Source organism: Pogona vitticeps, chromosome 4 (genome assembly GCF_051106095.1).
Source record: "Pogona vitticeps strain Pit_001003342236 chromosome 4, PviZW2.1, whole genome shotgun sequence".
NCBI lineage: Eukaryota > Metazoa > Chordata > Lepidosauria > Squamata > Agamidae > Pogona > Pogona vitticeps.
The window spans coordinates 162,046,181-162,065,389 of record NC_135786.1 but is presented as its reverse complement, the minus strand read 5'-3'; the positions used below and the strand labels follow the sequence as shown (position 1 = coordinate 162,065,389).

General features: G+C 39.8%; 1 long non-coding RNA gene across 1 annotated transcript; it reads left to right on the top strand.

Moving 5' to 3' along the window:
* The first annotated feature begins 408 nt into the window (after nucleotides 1–408).
* Nucleotides 409–18,797, top strand: LOC140706863 (uncharacterized). Its single transcript, XR_012086750.2, has 3 exons — nucleotides 409–9,370; nucleotides 12,266–12,355; nucleotides 15,384–18,797. It is a non-coding gene; the product is annotated as an uncharacterized LOC140706863 (long non-coding RNA).
* Nucleotides 18,798–19,209: the final 412 nt, after the last annotated feature.

Below are 19,209 nucleotides of genomic sequence, written 5' to 3'. Positions count from 1 at the left end.
CATGGAGTTTTCCTGGCAAAGATACTGGAGTGGTTTGCCATTTCCTGCTCCAGGTGGATCACGTTTAGTCAGAACTTTCCACGGTGACTTGTCCGTCTTGGGTGATCCTGCACAGCATAGCACATAGCTTCTTTGAATTACTCAAGCCCCTTCGCAATGACAAGGCAGCAGTCTGTGAAGGGGGATGTGTAATGTACTGTTGTTAATAACCATTTGGTAAATGTGCTTGGTTTACTAAATAGGTACTATCTTGATTTGATTTAACTAGGCAATTGGCCACCCTCTTTAGGGTTCCACCACAAGGCTCTTACTGATCTGTTTACACTCGACTTGAAAAGAACAATTTTTTATCCATGCCATAATTACTAATGTTCAAGTAGAGGCCTATACTATTCAGAAGGTGGCAAGACTGAGAAGGAAGGTTGAAACACTGGTGAGAAATGGCTCTAATAAAAAGGCTGCAAACCAACCAGCCAACCACAGCCTGCACTATTTGTTTCTTTGGAGGTGCTAACATGGAAACCAATAATCTGCTATAAATAGATATAATAGCTGCACTGTATATTTAGAGACATCGTTTGTATTTTGTACAGAATCACACCTAGGGAATAGGAAAGTGTCTTGTAAGCCCAGCTGCATGTTTACTTGAGTGAATGGGACTAGTGAATATTTATAGGATTTGAGGGGCCACTAAATATGCACAGAGGGCCTGTGGCTCAGTGGTTAAACACATGCTTTGCATGCAGAGGGCTCTAGATTCCAACATGGAAAGACTGAGGTTAAGTTGCAGGGTAATATGGGCACTCATTAACTGTGCCAATAGATGGCAGTGTTTTACATTTTATATAGCTGTCAACAAATATCTCCACTGAGCAGAGGATTTTTTCCCCCTCTTCAAATTACACATTACTTTTGTGACTTTAAATAGCATCCCTCTTCTGGTATTCATTATGTGGGAAATCTCAGCTTTAAATATTTTTTCCATCTTTATGGAAAGCACAGGCAACAATTTATTGCAAGGGACAGAATGTCTTTCTTGCTTGCTTGCTTGCTTGCTTGTGCAAGTCACTTTTAAATTAATACTCTACAATAAATCCTCATTCTGTGCAAATACTTTGTGAAAGCTTGTTCATAAAGATTGAGGTTTGTGGCACTGAGCTAATAAGAAGTGAAAGAAGTAAAAAAAAGGGTGGGAAGAAGAATAAAGGTGAAATGGGGGAAGGAAAGGGATACTTGCCATTTCTAATTGTTTTGATAGGGTGAAGGCTCAAAGGGATGAAGAGGGGGAAAGGAAGTGTGTGAACAAAGTGTATCCAGAGTTACTTTGGCAAGGAATTCCATTGCCATTTGTCTTGCTGCTATGGAGCTCCTATTCTCTGTACAATCTAGATGTAGAACTTGGAAAGTTACTTCTAAAGAGAATGAATGTAAATACAAGCTAAAGCCTTTGATAACTAAGTAATGGGATCCAGAACATCACTGCCCACTGCTTGCTTATGTAGAACTTCAGTATGTCATTTTATGCATCCTTCTCTTAGAAGCAACTTTCCAAACTTTGCTTGGCTGTTGAAGTAAAGAATTCTCCCCCCCCCATGCACACACTTATGCTGAGCTTGGAAAAGTGACTTTTTTTGGATAATGACTCCCTGCCAGGTGAGTAATTCATGCTGCCTTTGGGGATCCTGCAGGGAGGGCATTATGGTCCAAAAAGTCAATTCCCCAACCTTTTGCTTAATTGTTAAAAAAAAAAAATCCAGAACTTCCAAAAGTGTGTAAAGTGTAAGGCGATGCTTGACTCTCTCTTGTTCAGGGGACAAGGATGTCAGTTCTCAATTGTTAGGCGAGTGCCTTTTTATACAATTTATAAGCAACTAATGCAGTTTATGGTCATGGATGTGATGATCAGGAGCATAGTTGGTTTCTATGAAAAGCTTGAGGAAATACTTGGAAGTTGCATTGATTGATTATTGTCATCAGTCATAGCACCTAAGCCAGGGTTTCCACTGTTTATTGCAGCGTTTCCCAGATCTTACTGGACTACAACTCACAGCTAGTGGTGAAGGCCTTTGGGAGTTTTAGCCCTAGAACATTGGGGGGGGCAAGGTTGGGAACCACTGGTTTATAGCAATTTAGCTTTGAATGCACAATGCCTAGAATGACCAACAACTGGGTGGAGATCACTTGCACACACTCTATGTCACCTTCTAGGGACATTTAGCTATTAGAACAAAAAGGTTGAACGTGGCAGATTCTTGGTTTGTTCCTTGGTTAGTTCTTAAGCCCATTGTGTGATCTCCCATTCCAGACCTGGGCAATTATGTGCCCCTTCAGATTTTGTTAGCTCTTTGGTTATGCTGGTTAGGGATGATGAGAGTTGCAGTACAAACACATCTGGAAGGCTATATATTTCCTCATCCCATTTTGCAGGCCATGTCTTAAATAGCAATTTAAACATGTCTACTCAGAAGTAATATTCCAGAACCTATACTGAAAGAGCTATACTATTATTAATTTTCTGTTCTCTAGAATAGTACCTATAGAATTTTTCATCAGTCTAGTTGGCAAACAAAGCAAGAAGTGGTGAGAGGTATGAAGAAAGCTGGCTGATGATAAAACCACAATCTTATTTAGACTATAATTCTCAGAATCCTCCAGCTACCATGGACTTAAAATCCCCAAAAAGTAACTTCTCAAAGCAAAGTAGAATGTGGATGGAAACTGCAGACATTCAAATGAGACTGGGCAAATTGTGACTGTCCAGATGTTGTTGGATTACAACTCCTATCAGTCTTAGCCAGGATAGCTAATGGTGAAGGATGATGGTACTGTAGTACACACCCCTGTTCTAGTAGATAGTGTGAGGATCTGAAGTTGTCCTTAGGACTGATACGATTAAGAAACAGCAGTAAGAACATAATGGTTTCCCTAGTTCTAAAAAGATAAAATCCAGCTGTTAACCTGTTCCCATCACCTTTTTTTTTACTCAGATGTAAGTCTTGCCAAGTTCATTGTAGCTGTAGCAATCACCCTGCTTTGGCTCAGGGAGAAGATTATTGGCATGTGCCAATGAGGGCTGTTGGGAGGTAGAGCCAGAGAAATTAGAAGGGTGAGTCAGAGCCTAGTCAGTTCAGAGAGAGCTAGAGAAGGAGTTTGGGTTTGAGGCAGAGAGAAAGTGTTTATGGAGTGATTAGTTAGAGTGACACCTGTATTAATTAAGATAGAAGAGATTAAAGTAAAATACTGAAGTTTTGTGTAACTTTAAGAATGTGCTTAAGAACTATACCTAAAACAACTTATAATCAATAAATCTGTTTCTGTTTAAAAAGTCAGTACTGAATGGACCTTAGCCTTTCATAGGAGTTATAGGTTGATAAAGAGATCAACTGGTGGGAGCATGTTAAAGGGCGTGTTGGGATACTCGGGTGAACCCTGTGTTTGGTGAAATAAGCAGGGGCCACGAGGTAAACAGGGACGTGGTGGCGCTGTGGGCTAAACCGCAGAAGCCTGTGCTGCAGGGTCAGAAGATCCGGCAGTCGCAAGATCAAATCCACGCAACGGAATGAGCACCCGTCGCTTGTCCCAGCTCCCGCCAACCTAGCGGTTCGAAAGCATGCAAATGCGAGTAGATAAATAGGGACCACCTCGGTGGGAAGGTAAACAGCGTTCCGTGTCTAAATCACACTGGCCATGTGACCATGGAAAGATTGTCTTTGGACAAAACGCTGGCTCTATGGCTTGAAGAGTGGGATGAGCGCCGCCCCCTAGAGTCGGACACGACTGGACAAAAAATTGTCAAGGGGAACCTTTACCTTTACCTTTTATGGGGTAAACACCACAGTAGCCTTATCAGAATTATGCATTTTTAAAAAAGACTTCAGTTACCAGGATTGACTGGGAGTAATTTTTCCAAGCTTTGCTCCCAGATAATTGTCTGTAGGAATCTCAGCTTCCAAGTGAACACACATATAACACTATACCAGATTGTACCAATGTGCTAACAGCATGAAACACACAGACACAAATAACATTACATCCAGACTTCCAGAACAAATATTCTCGTTATTTTGTCAGTTTCAGAATTTTTCTCCCTTATTATTTCTTATTGCTACCTATCTATCTTCCTTTTTAAAGTTTACTTTATATGTGTGTTCTTACTAACAGTCTCTGTTATTCATGCCTTGATTTTAATTGACTGATAACACAGAACCTTTAAGAGCTCTGCTTAGCATATTTTATTGATTACAGACCGCTGTGTGGTTTTAATTTGCATTCCTGGCATTTTAAAAGCAGCTTGAACATGCTCTTGCATTCCTCACATTCTTTTTCATTTCTTTTTGTTGTTGGAGGTGTGATTTGATTTAATGACACTAACCAACTGAAAGAGACACTGCTGAGATGTCTGTTTTGAAAGGCCCCAATAAAGGCCTATTTATACTGTTGACAAATCATTGAGAAGAAATATCACATTCTCTTGGTAGTTGAAGAGGAAATTACTGATTTCCCAAAGTGCTCCTAATGAAGGAGATATGCTTGTCTGGTTCTTTTTATTGCCCTCCTCCTTCCAACCAGAGTCTGGAATTATTCTGATGTGCACTCCTACATGGCTGCTGGAAGTTAAATGGCACAGCCAGCAAATTCATTGGACAGCTGTCCAGTTCAGTTATATGCAATATTTACTCAGAAATGAGCTCCATTATATTCAGGAGGTGTATTTCCAAGTTATTGTTCATAGGCCTCAGCCAAATTTATCTTTTAAATGAAACCCGTATCTGTTAGGGTGGGTTATTAATTTCAGCAATTCTTTACCATATCATTCTAGTAGGAGGGAACAGGACAACCATTCCCTCAGGGCTGGCCCTGCTATTAGGCACAGTGAGTCAGCTGCCTCTGACAACAGATACTGAGGGGTGGGAAATGATGGCAAGAAGTAAGAGGAAAGCTGTGTGTGCTGTGCATCCTGCTCAGTACCACATCTGCCTTCTGGTGTGGTAGAGGACACTCTTCCATTGCCAGTGTTGATGTATTCAGTCAATTGCTGTATGTGGAATAGGAGAAGTATGTGGAATTCTATTCTTTGTCTCAGACATCAAAACATCTTGGGCCAGTCGTGCCTTTCCCTGTGATTATATAATTCTCTCTGCTCCTGTCCCACACTTTTTTTTTCACTTGGCTTGGCCTTCAACAGCACCAAGGGGAAAAGAGGCTTTCTGATCAGATTACAAAGGAAAAATGTCTCAATGCTTAGCCTCTGTCAGACAGAAGCTTGAGGCAAGAAATGATGTAACCAACTGGCCTGTCAGCCAGAGAGGCATGCATGCATGCTATTTGGTTTACCTCATAACTGAAAAAAGGAACCTGACAAACCTGGAACATAAGGAAAAAGTCCAGATGTTATTATTAAGGCTACTGTTTAGAAGGAAACCATGATGTAATGATACGGACACGTTCCAGTATTTTTCAGATAAAAACTGGGACATGTTTGAAAGAAACACCTTACTTCTCACACCTTATTTCTCATGCCTCTATTACACATTTTTGGTAGCACTTTGCTGCCTGAAAGTATACTGAGGTTGTTTATTTTGCACACACCTCTTTGCTTTCCCACTTTGTCCAGGCATGGTTATCCCAGAAAGTTTGCTGCTTGAGGCACAGCAGCATACGATGCTCTCTATTCACCCAAATCAGGATGCATAGTACCCAAGGCTGGCCTGTAATTGACACAGATCATCTTGCAAGGGTCTCTCTTTCTCCCTGGCAGTAAAGATGCAATAAAGATAATTTAAACAAATAACAATTTGCTGCTCTTCCATGATAACCGATACCAGCTACCTGAGTCAGCCTAATGATAGGGCTGTCCCTAGTCAGGAGACATGATCTGGTACCTGAAGAGTCACAGTACTGAAGTCAAAGCAGTTTTCCAAGGGGCTCTCTAGTTGCTTCTCCAGTCTATTGCCCTCCAAATGTGTTGGCTATAGTGTCAAGGGATGGTGGAAGTTGCGATTGCACATACTGGAAACAAAACAAAATACAGCAATCTTACCCACACCAAAAAAAGGGACAAACTCCTGACAGGAACGTAGGGAGGTGCAGGTAGGAATACTCTGGGTATGGGCTGGTTTGCCCCAGCAATTACATTGTTCCTAGAAAAAAAGGAGCATACTAGCCCAATCCCACCACAGACCAAACAGCAGGCTAAATGCAACATTTGTTCAAAAAGATCCAGGGATGTTGTTATGAGCAATTCAGAACACAGTACAGTGTTTTCCCTTGAGATGTTTTAGACTACAACTCCCATAATCTCAGCCCATTGGCCATGCTAGCTGAAGCTTCTGAAAGTTATAAGAGAAAATGTCCAGTGGGCCAAACGTCTGGAATTAAGACAATTCAGTGGCTGAATTCCAGTAGTAAGTCACAGCAAGAGTAGGCACATTGAATCAATGGGGGTTTGGTGAGTCAACACTTGTGTGAGTTCCATTGTTTCAATAGCCCTACTCTAATTGTAACCTTTTACTGGGTTTCAGCTGGTATATCCCATGAACATGGATATCTTGTGGTGCCCACCGCTTCCATAGGATGTTTAAGTTCAATGCCCTTCTTGTTTTTGAGAAACCTCCCTGACCATCTTGGTGAAGAAAGAGTGGTCCAGAGTGTAGAAACATTATTTGTTGGATTACAGCTTCCAGCATCTACCAATCTACAGGGCCAGGACTAGGCCATGAAGCTCTGCCCTTGCTTTGGCTGAGACCCTGATGCCAATACACTTGGTGTAAAGCTGCAGAACTTTACAATGCTAACTTCTGAGTTGACATATGTAGGAATGAATCTCCAGCAGCCTTCTCCTTGACCTTTCTCCAAAAGCTGTAAATTGTTCTGATGATGTGTGCCCAACTGTTAATACTGAGATGTCAGTCTCAAACTCAGCAGGGCACTTTTAGGAGATTAGATTTCTTTAAATTACTAGAATTTTCTCTTTACAAGAAGCAGCATGCCTATTAAGTCCAGGTTTAACAATCAAGCATGATTTGAATTGGGTTGACTGAATACCAACATGGAGATGTTTGGCCTTATAACTGACACCCCGTGTGAACATTAAGTAGCATTTAATGAAAGATTCAGCTGGCAATTAATCAGAGGTCAGTCCTAAAAAAACATTGCAGCTCCTCAGTTTTAAAGGGGAGTTGTTTAAAAAGGGAATAGAAGAGGCATTCATTACAATATTGCCTTAGAAATTAATTTGGAAAAGATAACCCATATGTCCTATTATGGTTCCTACGATTTTAGTATGATCTGTAGCATGAATCAGTATTTGCTAATCAAGCCCAACATTTTTGGAAGCACCAAAGTCACTTTGCTTTTGAGGCAATGGAACACACCCTCTCAGTTGACTTCTTTCAAGACTGCTTGATGAGATGGCAGCTTCCAGCAAGTTTGAGCCTAACTGAGGGTAAACCTTAAGCTCTTCCCATCAGTAGCTTGGTGCTACTGCTCCCTGCCTCCCATCATCTACTTCCTCAGGTGGTCCTCTTAGTTTGGTGGAGACTGGCCCTCAACAGCCCATGTTTGTCTCGTGGAAGGTTGTGCTGCCATAAATCAACTCATTTTTGTGATAATGGCTATTTTTTAAAAATTACTGTACATGAAGGGTGTTTCATTCTTTCGAAAAGTCCTGCATAAATGGAGACAGTAAAAAGATGAGACGTACACCAATGATCTCATATCAAAAGAAGCTGCTGTTTATTTTGGAAGCAGGGCATTGGCATTAATTGCTGCAGGTGGCATGTTAAGACTAAGAGGGTGGTCTTTGTTTTTTTAAATGCAAGAATAGGCAATACCTTTATAGGCCACTAATGTAAAATTTAAAAAAAGCATACACCATGCAAGCTATCATGGGTAGGTCCCACTTCTCCAAAGCAAGTATCAAAAGTCCAAACATTCGTGGCAAGATGAAATTTGCCAGGGGGATATTTTTAGATGTAAAATTCTTGGCAAGATAAATTTCGCCAGGCACCTTGCTCTTAGATGAGGCAGGAAGTTGTTTTAAAGTTTCCACTGAGGCAGCTGTGGGTTGGATTTCACACTCCAGTTCTTCAAACAAAGGGTCACAGGCTATGCATGCACACACACACACTCCATTTGGGTTTTCTTCTAAACAGACGTGTTTCTGCTTGCCTAGGGAAGCAGGGGTGATACAGAAGACCCATGTCCTCCACCTGGGAATAGCGATATAAGTTAGTAAACCCACTAGGTGTAGTCAACTGGGGTCAGATTAAAGTAAAAAGAATATTACCAAGTGGTTGCAGTCCTGCTCTGTTGGTGCTGAGAGTCCTTGGGCCTTCTTGTTGGTATGTGCAGTGTGTGCGTGTTCCTTGGTTCCATGGATTTTTATTTTACTGTATTTTATTTTATTTTTTTAGTGAAGGATGGTCCTCAGTGCCTATGCAGAACCAGCAAGAGTGACTGCAGTCTCTCTTGGGGAGATGTCAAGTCATCAGTCACATCCAGAACTGACAGCATCAAAGGAAGGATTTCCAACAACAAAGGAAAAACTGAGCTAAAAACCAGTACAGGATTGTTGTTCTTGTACTTTTGAAAAATGTAAGGAATTCTGCATACATTTTAAGGTATTCATTTTTTTACTTTCAACAAAACATGTCAGAACTAAGAAATGAGTCATTTTTGGTTGGTGTCAACATTTTAGTGAAATATATTATTTTATATAAGAACAGTAAACATTGTCCCTCATAGTATGTTTATCATTATATTATCTGTGTGTAGATACATATATACAAAAATACAGGTGTCACACACACCCCAGTTCCCCTGTTTGTTGTTCTACACACCCAGGTTCCATTTTGGGCACGACATGTACTTTCACCCTTTTTCACTGCCACCAGAGGATATGTTCCTCACTGTACCAAATATGAATATTAGATCAGTGCTGTCAAATATAGCAATGTTTATTTATGTGTTTGTATGTAAATCATATACAGAAAATCATGGATGGTCTTTTATTATTCATTCAATAAACATTGCTTTGATTACATTTATGTTTGCTTATGTAGATTCACTTTAATCAAGATATTTATATATTCAACTATTCAGTTATTTCTTAGCACTTTTAACTCTTTCCAATCTTAACCATACCAACTTTCCAAATTCTTGTTTTCAATCTTTCCTTAGCTATCCCTTTTAACTCTTTCAATCTCTCTATATATCTCTGTCTCTTCTGTCTCTCTAACTGCCCTAACTGCTCTGTCTTTTTTTATCCCCTAGTTCCCTTGGTTCCACCCCTCCTGTCCTGTCATAGGCTCCCACACCAGAGCTCTAACCTGACAGACAGGAGTGACATGTGAGCTGTCCATCACAAAAGGTATAAAATATTAACAAATACAGAAGAAAAAGGAAACACTGATTAAAATCTAGTAGTAAGTCACAAGTAGAGTAGGCCCATTGAATCAGTGGGGATTTGCTGAGCCAACACCTATCTACATTCCATAAATTCAGTGGGCCTTCTGTAGTTGCAACTTACTACTAGATTTCAGACAATGTAGTGTATGTATAAGTACTCCTGAGTTAAAAGTAAAATGTTTTTTAATTTTGTTAAATGTTTTTATCTATTTTCCTATACATCATGTTGGGAGCCCTGACAGGCAGAAGAATGATGTATAAATTTGTTAAATAAACAAACAATAAAATTCACATCTCCTCTGGAAGGATTCAAGTGGTCTCAAGTCTGTATTCAAGAATCCACCTTGACTTTTCCATTAACCAATAAGAACCAGAAAGGCTAGCTTGTGTTAAACACAAGCTGAAAGGTGGTGACTGCTTTTTGGGAGTCTGGTTTAAACAGCTCACCTGGATCAGACTGCCATGGCTAGTCATGTATCCCCAGCAGAGTTATCTTAAAGGGAATCTTTTTGATGTAGAGAAAGCACCAGTGCCTCAGCCTGTCAAGTTCAGTAGTCTGTTCATATGATAATCTGCAGCTGCTGTAACTTTTAAAAAACTAATTCACAAGGGTTTTGTTCAGATCTCTCTGCAGCTTTTTTTTTTAAAAAATCAGCTTGCTGATTCAAAGGCATTCGTGTTAATTATGCAAACAAAATTTAAAAGATAACAATAAATATTTATTTCTATAAAATCCCTGTGTACAATTAATGCCAAAGATGGCTAATTATTCCTTATATTCTTAAAAGCCAGACTGAAATGCTAGGCAAAGTGAGCCTAATTTTGCAATTTTGGTGTATCATGAAATGTCAGCAAGTTGTTAGTTATTTAACTTGCCATATTTACATTTTTACTGCCAGGGAGAGGGAGAAATGCTTTTGCCTCCAGTGCCAAAGTAACTTGACTACCCTGTGGTGTTGGACACCTTGCTTTTGGCAATTGGGGATATACTTGGTGTTCTATATACATAGGCCAAAACCTTGTTTCTTAGTGTATTCAGTTGCAATAGATTTGGCCCATTGAATCATTGGGATTTGGTAAATCAACTCCTCTATAGGTTCTATTGATTCAAATGGGCCCACTCTAGCTGCAACTCACTTTAGCACAATAAGTTGCAGTTAGAATAGGCACATTTGAATCAAAACTTTGAGAGGAATTGACTCAACAAATCCCAGTGGATCAGCGGGAAAACATGTGCATATATTGTTGGATACAATGCTTTAGCACAGCCTTTGCCAGCTAGGAATCGTATTGTGAGATTTGTATGTACTTGGAAAGTGCCAAGTTGAGGAAGACAAGTTAAGACTCTTCAAATAGACCATTTGTTTCCCAAAATGTATCTGACTGGTCAGTGAAGTTGGAGACAAAGGCAGTATAAAATCCCTCCTGGAACAGCCGAACTCCCAGAAGTGTACTTTTGAAGGAAACAACAACAATACATGCTATTTGTAGGCAACAGTGTGACTCAAATTACTACATGCCATTTTCTTTGTCAGTCATTTGGATTCTAACCTTTGATAAATGTTATGGATTTGAACATAATGACAAAGCAACTGCATGTGATAGAAATTTGCTTATATAATGTTAATATACACAGATTAAATTCTGGAGCTCACAGAAAGTTGACTAAATGGTTACCATCTCTTCTACTAATATTACAATCCCTGGCATTGGTCGGGTGATAGGACTGCTACCAGTCCTGACAGCCTGGCAAACAGGCAGCCATACCATCCTCTGGAGTCACACATTTCACGTGCTACCCAATATGAGACAGTAAGAACTTAAGAAAAGACTGGGCTGGAGGAAAGGTCGGTTTGGCCAAGTGTTTATATGTGGTGCCTGATGAGTGGGAACCCCACAAGGAGGCAGCTTTATTTTAGACCTGTTTGAGGACTGCCATTGGCTGTCATTGCACACTTTTATTGCACAGTGGCTGAGCCTGGTCAACCTGTGAAAAGAAATAAAACTTTGAAAAGGGATGATGATGATTTGTATAACAACTCCCTTGTTGGGAGGTGAAAATTCTGGAGGTTATCATCCAAAAGGGTTATTCTCCATGGTCTGAAAAAAAACATCTATCAACTCTGAGGAATTGTGGTGTTCAGAAGCTGGGCCAATATATTAAGAGTAAGACCTTCATGTGAGTGAAAAAAACCCAAGCTTTTTATACAACTCCTTTTAACATAAGGCTTTGGTTTGAAAAAGCCACACCATTTACATCTCATCATATATTATTCAGGATGCAGAGACCTAGGGTAGGTATCTGACTTGTAAAGAACGAAAGGAAAGGAAGCAAGTTTCCTTTTATTTTTCTTCTTCTTTATCAATTGAGAAATGATTCTGCATTGATAATTCAGCGTTATCTAGGATGAGCAGCTCTGATACTTTTGGAGGCCCATAGGAAAAGCTGCCTGTGATGCACTAGTTTTTTCCCCCCTTTAAGGCTGGAAAGTCTCAAATTAGGATCTTGCTTATTAGCAGCTTGCTTATAAGCGATGACACCTGGCTCACATCATTCACGTCATCCACGTGGAAGGAGACATTGGATCAGCCCTTTGATAAAGACATGGTCAAGCCCTACTGAGCCAAAGAAAACCATTCTCTGCAGCCATCATCCTGACCTCAACTAGCCTATTGAGCTACATATTAGATATCACAGAGCAGTAGTTTGTGAAGCCTGGGTTTTTGAACAGTGCAGGCAGGTGTAAGCAGTCAGATTATGTTCCAGTTACATCAAAGTGAACACATTTCAGGAACAGCTGCCTCAGGCAGATTGCAGAAGCATTCCGCAAGTCTCACTGCCTTTCTTTTCCTGCAGGGAAGAACATATGGAGCCTTATTGATTTTCAAGAAAAGGAAAAGACAAGGTGTCATCCATCTCCCACTGATGTCATTGGGAATGTTGCCTGTGAGTTCAAAATGAGCAAGTTAAGGGCCAAAATTGATGGATAAGATAGCTTCCATTGAGGGCAGGAGCCTTGCTTCTCCTTCTTACTAGTGTGCTCAGTGACAGCTAGTGCAGGGGTGGGAAATGAGTGAGTCTTTAAAACTCCCACAATCCTTATCATTAGACATGCTAGTTGGTATTCCTGTGAGTTGTAGGCAAAAACGCCTGCAAGGCTATAGGTCTCATACTCCTGATTTAGTTAATGAACATAGTAAGATGTCTTGTATCAGTAGTTCTCAACCTTTTGACCCTCCACACACTTTGGGTTTCAATTCTGAAGCCTCAGCAAGCATGGCGAATGGTCAAGGGTTCTGGGTACTGAAATCCAAAACATCTGGTGGCCCAAAGATTGAGAACCACTGCCATAGGCAGGGCTGTGTAGGCTGGATATAGGCTGAGATTAAATGGGAAATGTAGGCCCCATTTTAAACTGTACTTCTCAAGAAATCAAACAATTTATTCTTAGAAGTATACGACCCAAGAAACCCAAATACAAACACAATGTCAAAAATACAAAGATTAACTCAGAAGTAAATTATTTTGCCAAAATGGCAGTCTAAAAATGCTTAAAATGTCTGTTTCTTAAACCTTGCAATCAGTTTCTAACAAACTCAGCTTTCTGTGCAGCTTAGCGAGTCTTCTTTCAATTTCTTCTCCGAGCAGTGTTGTCATGTTGCGCTCCTGAGAGGGCAGTGGATGCCTCATGACTACTTCTCCTCTTCATTATAGTCATTTTTAGCACCTTAAGCACTACATATGACAATCCCTCACTGGCGAGATACACCACTTTATGTAGCCTGATGGCAAATCACATCGATTTGGGCCATATTACCTTTAATTTATCATCAGAGCTTCAGACACTCTAAGAAAAAGTTGAATTATGACTAACAGCATTCAAATTCCTAAGTGAAACTCACACAACTTTCCCTGATCTTTAAACACAACCACAATTCATTCAACATTTCACTACAAAAATAAACAACATTCCAAGGAGCGACAAGTTGTGTTTGTAGGTGATAACAGAGGGACTGTTATCTTGGATACAGCATTGCTGACACAATTCTTATGAATTTCAAGCAAATTATAAGGGATCCAAGAATTATCCATATCAGCTATAATCCCATATCTGAACTGTAAAAAAAATAACATATAGTGATAAAACACCCATTAACCTGACAGTGCATATTCTTTGTTTAGGGATGGGTGATGTGTTTGTTTGGTGTATAAAATAATTTTCCAAAAATTTTTAAAAGAACTCCCAAAATTCCTAAATTTTTTCATAGGCAAGTCAAGATTTTATCAATCAATCTTTATTTTTGCGGTCTCGACCCATTAAAATACATACATGTAATGTTTAAAACAAATGGAAGCAATTAAAACCTTTTAAGATAGTTAAAACAGTATAAATTAATAAAATAGATTACCCATATGTTCTTTTTTATATTAATATTATATACAATCAATCAATCTTTATTCTGCAGTCTCCGACCCATTTATTTATGGATGGGTGATGTGTTTGTTTGGTGTTTAAAATAATTTTCCAAAAATAAAAAATAAAAGAACTCTCAAAATTCCTAATTTTTTTCATAAGCATGAATTAAAGAAGTTGAGATTTTAAAAAATTTAGTGTGGGAGAAAGAAACTGAAACAGAGAGATGAGCTTTGAGTGCTTAGCTCTTGAAAATATGACTTTTACTTCCTCTATATTCAATGAGTTATGGTGCTAAATTAAAGTTGCCATCTCATTTAAAAATAAAAAAATCTCCATATATTTAATGGCTGGATGGTAGCCAGATACAATATGATTTTGCCATGCTAGGCAGAGCCATATTTATTGAATTTGTCTCATGCTGAGAGTTGAAAATCTTGTCTAGCTCATTTCTGACAAGAATTTAACGAAGTCTGCAAATAACACTTAAAAACAAGGCAAAAGTAATATTCATGATGATGATGCAAAAAATATAACTTGCCAGCCTCCAAAAACCCATGGGAACATCAGGTAGAGAAGTTGTCAGAAAATGAGTAAGTCAAGATCTTGTGGGATGTCCGGATTCAAACTGACAGACACCTTGAACATACGGGTAACACACCAGACCAGAAATAGTAGTAAACGGATGAAGAAATGGTTTTTGTGGGTTTTCGGGCTCTTCAGCCGTGTTCTGAAGGTTGTTCTTCCTGACTTTTCGCCAATCTCTGTGGCTGGCATCTTCAGAGGACTGGAGTAGGAACCCAGTCCATGCTCTGAGTTCCGACTCCAGTCCTCTGAAGATGCCGGCCATAGAGATTGGTGAAACGTTAGGAAGAACAACCTTCAGAACACGGCCGAAGAGCCCGAAACACCCACAACAACCATCGGATCACAGCCGTGAAAGCCTTTGAGAATAGAATGAAGAAATGTCTGGATCATTGACTTTGCAATTCCAGGGGATGCCAGAGTTGAAAATAAAGAATTGGAAGAACAAAGTACAGAGACCTGGCAATCAAAACATCTAGGGCTTTGGGAACAATATCAAGAAACTTCACACATTACTATAAGCACTTGCAGATCTCAGAAATATCACCTTCAGAGCTACAAAAAACAGCAATGTTAGGAACAGCATACAGTGCATACTGCATTGATATCTAACAGATACTTAGGTTTTGGGTTAAAACGTGTATCTGTTATGTAATACCAGTCAATGTTTTTTATAATTTGGATTGGCTATGCCTGGTGTTTTTGAATAATGATAATAAATTAACAGTGGTGAGGGTAACACAGAGAGCCTAATAAATTTCCATTTGGAAAACAACCCAGTATCATAGCTCTGACAGAATAAAGCCCCTGCTAGTGCTCACTCACTGAACTGCTTGAGATGGCATTGGGAGCTAGGCCTCTAATTGCTGATCTCCATCCCCAGGCAACTGTATATGCAAGGAAGCAGTCCCTAAAATAACATGGTCTTAGGCTAATGAAGGATTTAAAGGCTAAATGTGTCATCTTGAATTACAGGAAAGTGGTGGAATAAGTACTTTGGCCATCTCATGAGAAGAGAAGACTCCTTGGAAAAGACCTTGATGATAGGAAAGTGTGACGGCAAGAGGAGAAGGGGACGACAGAGGACGAGATGGTTGGACAGTGTCATCGAAGCAACCAAGATGAATTTGACACAACTATGGGAAGCAGTGGAAGATAGGAGGGCCTGGCGTGCTCTGGTCCATGGGGTCACGAAGACTCGGACACGACTAAACGACGACGGTGGAATAAGTATAAAGCCAGAATTCTGTGCTTCTGAGGCTTGTGAGCAGCATCTGATACTATCAACGTTGTTGTCATCACCAGGGGAAAAGGGCGTGCACCCCTGTCCTAGTGCACAAGTTACTGAGCTATAAGTAGGAATAGATTTAGGAGTATACGTCATCACTCTGTTTCTAACATACAGCTAAAAAGGAGAAAATAAAGCAAAGGGTTCTGCTTACCTACTGCCCCATAGCGCTTAAAGCACTCCCTTGGCAGTTTACAATTTAAATACATAGGCTACACATTCCCCAGCATCCCCCACCATCAGCAAACTGGATACTCAGTTTCTTGATCTTGGAAGGCTGGAAGGCTGAGTGAACCTTGAGTCAGCTACCTGAGCCTGGGAAACTGTTAACATCAAGAAATCTTATGCAAATTCTACATTTGTTTACCAAGGGAGTACTATACAGTACAGCAAACCTTCATGATAAGAATGTAAAAGCAATTATATTCCTGTATTTTCTTCTCTTTGTTTCTTTACACATGTACTACTTAAAAATCAACAACTACAACTCCCCAATTCCCCAGCCAGCATGACCATAAGCCTCCTGGCTGGGCACCGTAGAAGCTGTCGTACAAACTAGAAAACTTGCCAGTCTCTTGGTGTGACGGATAAGTGTTTTTATAAGGCTGGGCCTAGTATTAAGCTTAGCGAAGCAGTGCCTCAGGCTGCCGATTTCAGGTGTGTCCTGAAAAGGCAACAAGTGAGTAGTTGTTTGACTTACTGTGTGTATTTTTAGTGCTCAGAAGGGGAGACATTTAATTTGTGAAATCTGCAGAGGGACATATTTGTTACTTTGTGATTGTAGAACAAATATGTACAAGATACTGTATAGCTCTGCCATACACGTGTGTGTTCTGCAGGCTACATCTGGAGAAGTTAAGAAAAAGAGGTCTGAGCACTTTTTAAAAAGTATCTTATTAAATGTGAATAAAAGTCTGAAACAATATAAGATTATAATCCAAAGTCTAGTTTGAAAATATTTTGGTATTCCAAATGGACTGTATGCAGAGACAGATTTTTTTTAAAGAAGGAATGCCTGCTAGTGTTGCACAATGCTACCAGGGAACCAACAGCACAATCCAGTGTCCATCTACTTGGAAGTAAGCCCCATTGAGTCCAATGTGAATAGGTTTGTAGCCCAAGTCTAGTTGCCTTTTGTCTGTCAATGGGATACTTGTCCAGGGAAACCGGTAAACCAGCCTACAAAGGACATCTCAGTAAGGAAACAAGCCTGGTTATACACCACCTTCTTAACTGACACAGGCTCCTGGAGATGCTCTTTCTTAGAACCGAAATCCACCTGGTTCATTTGCCTTGACCCTGTCTCCTGCTTTCTGTTTGCTTCCCGTTACTAGCAGATACCATGCTGCTAGGCAGCTCTCTTTTCCTGCTGAAGCAATATGCTGAACGAAACATGCTATAAAATACACGAGAAAAAGTGAATGAAGTAGGGGGCCACTTCAACCCACCTTTTTTTGTATTTAGGAGGGGTTCCTGTTCTGGTCATATGCTCCTTATGAGTGAATGGTTGGTTTACACTAGGAAGCAAGACAAGTGACATGATGTGAGGATGGGACACATTTTCTCAATCCAGTAGTGTTTATTTTATTTTATTTGACTTATTTTATTTTGCATTTCTGAGATCTCACCAGGCAATGGCCATACCTTTTCAAACATTTCATCACAATCACAAGGACTGGAAACTTGGGAGTTTTTTTCTTTTTCTTTTTAAAGAGACTGTTCACATTGGCGTATAGTTATGATATATGGTTCCCTGATAGCATTTTTGGCATGGGGGAAAAAAGCCGTATCCCCTTGGGTTTCTACTGAAAATGATCCGTCCTTCCCCTTTAAGAGCTGGCCCATAGCTTTCTGACAAAGGGTTAGAGCATGCAATCTTTTGAGGATGGATTCATTGATATGCAAAATAGCTCTTTGTTCTGTCTTCATGGCTGGGCATCAAGAGTTAAAATAGATTGCATTGAAGATAAGGAACTGGTGAGATTGCACTAAATTTTACAATGTGGACCGGCCCAAAGAAAACTAAGCATTTTAGAAATCCGAAACCTGTTCCTATGTCACATTCTGCACTTTTTCTTCACTGGCTTTCCACCGTAGGCTTGGATTTTGATGTCATGCTGCTATTTAGTGTGTCATATACTCACTACATCAGATCAGAATTTATTTACCGGAGTGACTATAATGTATACATATAAATGTGCCATTTCAGATATATTGGTTGTAATGTTCCATGTAAAAAAGTGCCAGAAGCGAACAGATGCACAGACTGCTTCTGTGAATCTATGTAATCATCACAATCAAACACAGTGAATTATGTAGTTAACCACAAGTAACATATTCCATCAATCACTGCTCCCTTCAAAGAAATCTTTGCCATGACCTCAACGGAGCACCTGTTCTAGTTTTGACGTGATGAAAAATGGTCATTCGTCAACAGACATACACTTCTGTGTACTATTTCCATCCCTGATAAGTTCTGAACTTCTTACCACATTAAAAAACCCAGCCTGTCAAACATTAATTAGAGAAATTGATGGAAAGTTTTTCTGTTCGGTCTTGAATACAACTCTGATATTCAATAGTGAATCATCTAAGAGCTGCTGTCAGTCACTTCATTAAGGACTATAAATGCAGCTATACATCCACACATGTAATTAGCATTTTGCAAGCACATGTTATATTTTAGGTATAGATATGTTTCTGGGCCTTGGAGTTCAAAATGAAGCAGGGCAAAGGCTAATAGAGTTTTGTCAAAAGAATAAACTGGTTGTGGACATCACCAGATGGGCAATACTGAAATCAGATTTATTATATTCTCTGCAGCCAAAGATGGAGGAGCTCTATACAGTCAGCAAAAACAAGACCTGGAGCTGACTGTGGCTCTGATCATCAGCTTCTTATAGCAAAATTCAAGCTTAAACTGAAGAGGAAAGGAAAACCATTGGGTTAGTGAGGTATAATCTAAACCAAATCCCTAATGAATACACAGTGGAAGTGAAGAACAGATTTAAGGAACTCGATTTGGTGGACAGAGTGCCTGAAGAACTATGGATAGAGGCTCGTAACATTGTACAACAAAAACCATCCCAAAGAAAAGAAAATGCAAGAAAGCAAAGTGCCTGTCCAATGAGGCCTTACAAATAGCAGAGAAGAGAAGGGAAACAAAATGCAAGGGAGAGAGGGAAAGTTACAGAAAATTGAATGCAGACTTCCAAAGAATAGCAAGGAGAGACAAGGGGGCGTTTTAAAATGAATAGTGCAAAGAAATAGAGGAAAATAATAGAAAGGGAAAAACCAGAGATCAGTTCAAGAAAATTGGAGATATTAAAGGAACATTTTGTGCAAAGATGGACACGATAAAGGACAAAAATGGGAGGGACCTAACAGAAGCAGAAGACATCAAGAAGAGGTGGCAAGAATACACAATTATACCAGAAAGATCTGGATGTCCCAGACAACCCAGATAGTGTGGTTGCTGACCTTGAGCCAGACATCCTGGAGAGTGAAGTCAAG